The 4,926-nt window shown below is 41.1% G+C and overlaps 1 pseudogene; it reads left to right on the forward strand.

The window, feature by feature from the left end:
• The first annotated feature begins 291 nt into the window (after positions 1 to 291).
• On the forward strand, positions 292 to 807 carry LOC147444512 (uncharacterized; annotated as a pseudogene).
• The last annotated feature ends 4,119 nt before the right edge of the window (positions 808 to 4,926 follow it).

Here is a 4,926-nt window from a genome sequence, read left to right on the forward strand (position 1 = left end):
GAACAACTCAAGAGTAATGGATTTGTTCTTAAGCAAGCTACAGACGTGGTTGCATTTTTGATGAGAACAATGTCCAATGCTGCATGTAGCTCTTATGCACAATCCACTAAAGCAGGTCCTACTATAAACATGAAATTTTGGCTAGTAAAAGAGACAGAAGTGGACATGTCTAATCTATGGGGTTGTGAGAGAGTACCAGAATCTCGATCACTCCATTGCATTTCAGGCTTTTGTCGTCATGATCCTACTCAATTAAGGACCAGACGGCTTTCTTGTTTTTGTGATGCTTGCATGAAGGGCCATTGGAGGACTTGTTCTAGCAAATCATATGCAGGCAAGTGGACACATAAGGCATTGAAACCACTCTCTGAGGTACCAGAAGAGACTGAAGTACCAGAAGATGAAGTTGCAATGTTTGAGGGATCCCAGGATATGCTGAGTGAGTATCTCAATGAAGGTGATAACTTTCAAGTCAATGCAGACACTGGCAATGCAGAAGGTGTAGAGTTATTTCTTTTGAGATGTACAAAGAGAAAATGGATGACAGATTGCATCTTAAGAGATAAATGGAAAAACAAAAGTGATAAAAACACTTATGTTGTCATAGGGTGTTATTATCAATAGCAAGAGGGGGATCCAAATCACTACACTCTGCTTGATGATAGAGGAGTTACTAACCTGTACTCTCACCTTGTTCGGGTAATCAAGTTTGACATGCCTTTGGCAGATGCTACCTCAAAGACATATTATTTATCTCCGGAACTACATGAAACCATTTACAATGCCATGCCCTATGAAGCAACATAATACCTATTTAACATGCTTATATTATGTTCTATATAGCCTTCACCATTCAATACCTCCTTACACATGTCCATTGTGCTATGTATCACATAGCACACAACCACATAGAGCACATAGCATAGAATCACACACATTTCAGATAATGAGGTTACTCCTCTTTATCAGCATTCTTTGTACCTACCTCATTTGTATGTGTAGCATCCGCTCGACCCATAGGGACCTCTAGACTTTTACCTTTGGTATTCCCAACAATGGGATCTGTACAAGACTCAGTTGTATCATGTGTAACTGCCTCTTTCGTGTCCACAACAGCCATGAAATGTTCTCCCATTGCCTCTCTTGATTGAGCTGCTCTGTCAGTGGGCACCTCTGTGCCTTTCCATACCTCATTGTTTTTCTCTATACATGCCTCAGTTGTATTATGTGTATTTGCCTCTTTCATGTCCGTAGCAGCCACGACAACTTCTCCCATTGCCTCTCCCGATTGAACTGCTATGTCACCTGCCTCAGCTGTGTCGGCAGAAGCCGTGACATCACCGTTACCCACTGCTGAGCCTATTCCAGGTACTCTCTTAGTGAGGTCCTCCTCACCCAAGCCTCCCATATCTTCGACAATGGCATCTATACCCTTTGCCTCCTCTGCATCAACAATGTCATCAGCTGCATCACTTGGACAGACCACCTCGGCTTGGGCTGTGACATCACTTGCACCCACGGCCTCACGTGTTCCAGCTTCTTTCTCAATGAGGACCTCCTTACCCATGCCTCTGGTATCCTCAATAGTGGCATCTGTACCCATAGCCACAACTGCATCAAGAAGGGCATTTATGACATCATGAACAATAATATCTGTTCCACCATCATTAACATTGCCATCAACAATAGAATCTGTGAGAGCATCAACTTCCATAGAATCCACAATGTCATTTGTGTAGGCATCAACTAGCATAGCATCAACAATGGCATCTATACAAGCATCAACTGTGGTCGTATCATCAATGGCATTTGTGCTAGATTCTACTATGTGGGGGTGGGTAATGTACCCTTTTCAAGTTTAGCATGGTCAACATCTGTATGCACATCATCATGCACAACCTGCACATCAACTGCATTAGGCACATTTGGAACAAATTCAGTAGTACTAGTAGGTGTGTAGGGATCATCTGTATCAAAAGACTTTTTTTTTGCCTGTAACCCCCCTGGAAGCTGTAGCACCCCCTCTTGGATTCTTCACAGGATAAGACTGAGCCAGTGAACCTACAGACCCCTCAAATGTATCAAAAGATACTTTTTTTTTGCTTGTAACCCCCCTGGAAGCTGTAGCACCCCTTCTTGGATTCTTCACAGGATAAGACTGAGCCAGTGAACCTACAGACCCCTCATCTAGAAACCCTGAAGAGCGAGTGCGTCTCATGCAAGTTCCTCTTTTTTCAGCTTCTTGATTATCTACGACAAGAGAAAGTAGAAACATATTACTAAACATGTACAGAAAATAAATCAAATAGTTTGCAACTACTCGATGCAAGGAATTAAGAGACATGTCACTAACAAATTCCAACACTTGATTCATCAATGAGCATGGATACAATAGGGGTGCAACGGATTGCACATGCCTTCTAAAGACATCTTCTAATTGCATGAAGTTACAACAAAACACACTCATTGCTTTGCATTTGGTTTCTTTCTCTTCCTAAATGAATCAAGAGGTATATCCATTGTGGGACTTCCACCTAATTTCTTGGGAGTCGATTTCTTGCGCTTTGGTGTTGGCTTCTTCCCTGCTGGAGGGGGTGTTGCTTTCACTGCATCTGCAACTGCCTCATCTGATGCTTCATCTCTAGTGTCCACACTTGGTGATGCTTTGGCACTCAACGGAGAACGCAAAAACCTTCTTGGAGTTAGTTGTTGCCTAGGTGATTTGATTGCAGAAGACTTTGCCATCAAGATGTCTTCAACTACTCCACGTACTGCATCCCCTACGACAGACTCCGCTTCAAGGGCTGGATGCATCCCTGGGGTAGACTCCACTTCAAGGGCAGGCTGTATCCCTGGGGTAATCAGGCCATTGTTCCTTGTGGAATGCATCATCTTGTTGGAGCAAGCATGTGATGGTTGTTCTACAAAGCAAGCTATTTACAAAGTCTAACTTGGAGTATCCCAAAATACACACATAAATATTGATTTTGGTACCTACCAGTGGCCTGCGTAGAGACTCTCTCTATTTTTTTCCTCAATGATTCTTGTATACAGGTCTCTGCTACGATGTCTGTACCTACAAATGATTTCATTAAATGCAAGAGTTTAAACTCCCAATGGAAAGTGGGCGTGCAATAGTACTAGTAAATAATTGACACAGTGACTACATGCACTTGATTCTTTCATCTCACTCTTCAACTTCAGACCAATCATATGCTTAGCTCCATGGGGAACAAACATGTTGCAATCTAGTGCAACACAATAGTCATAGTCCCTACATACATTCGTGAAGCATAGCATATGGTACACATGGGTGCAAGGCAGTGAGAATACATCCAAGCTTCTGGCATCGAATGGGAATCCACATCCTACACAATGGTAGAACCCATTAAGTGCCACCTCGCTAATGCTCTGCTCAAAATCCACAGGAGGAAAAGGCTTCATCAAACTTGCCCCCACATTATGTGAAGTCCTCTCCATGGTAACACAAAATTTAAAGTGCTCTGATTCCTGTGCTAAGTTGGTCTCTGCTTCTGCAAGTAGTGCCTATGAAACAAAGAAGACAACACATCTGATTTAAGTCTCAATAACCCAACAAAAGCAGATTGCTGAAAAGAATATGCAGCGTGAATCTTATCCCTTATTTGCAATACCACATATAAGACAAGCACTTACTCTATATGCTATAAACACAAGCTTGATGTGGTATATGATATGCACTGTGCTATATAGCACATAGCACAGTCCAAGTATAATGTGCTATAAGTGCTACATAGAGTATGCACTGTAGATCATAGCAGAGAGAATTTTTAAAATACCAGATATAGCCCATACATTTTCTCTATATGCTATATAGCACAAGCTTGTTGGGTATATGATATGCAGTGGGCTATATGAGACATAGCACATAGCATATAGCACAAATATTGTGCTATGTAGCACATAGCACAATTAGAGATGGTGCTATGTAGCACATAACAAAAATAGAGATTGTGCTATATAGCACAATTCACTATTCCACACACTCTAGGGCTATATTGTGAACATATAACACACAAAATGTGCTATTTAGCACATATATTGTGAACATATAACACACTCTAGGGCTATATTGTGAACATATAACACACAAAATGTGCTATTTAGCACATAGCACATAAAAAGATTGTGCTATGTAGCACATATCAATATTTAACACACACTTCAGGGCTATAATGTGAGCATATAGCATACAGGTTATGCTATATAGCACATATTACACATGTCCATTGTGCTATGTATCACATAGCACATAACCACACAGAGCACATAGCATAGAATCACACACATTCCAAATCAATGAGGGTACTATTGTGAACATGGTGCGCCTAGATTGAACTATAAAGCACATAGCACATAACCACATATGGCACATAGCATATAACCACCCACTCCATGAAGATGATGGCTATGTTGTGACCATATAGCACATATTTTGTGCTATATAGAACATAGCAGAAATAGAATATGCTCATACAGTACATAACCATACAATCCAAAATACTCTAACCACATAACCACATGGAAGTGAACCACATACTCCAAAACAAAGTGAAGCACATGTAGGAGGGTATGCACCTTTGCTTTAGCCACATTGGCTTCTAATTCAACAACGTTGTCGAGAAATTTGCGGTCTTTCCGGGAAAGCACCGGGCTTATGGCTGTGAGAGTTTGTGAGAGAACTCCAAAAAACTATATGAAGGAGTTAAACCATAGATGCCATGAAGACTAGGGTTTGGAAAGAAGTACAATCAAAGAAGCCCCACTCTTTCTCTCTTGCACTCACACACACAAAGAAAGAACACAAAAGAGAGTGTCAAAACAACACAAAGATGAAAACATCAAGGCTATGGTCATATCGTATCATGGGTAATATGAAAGGGTTAA

This window comes from Adiantum capillus-veneris, chromosome 13 (genome assembly GCF_014529385.1).
Source record: "Adiantum capillus-veneris isolate H3 chromosome 13, ASM1452938v2, whole genome shotgun sequence".
Classification (NCBI taxonomy): domain Eukaryota; kingdom Viridiplantae; phylum Streptophyta; class Polypodiopsida; order Polypodiales; family Pteridaceae; genus Adiantum; species Adiantum capillus-veneris.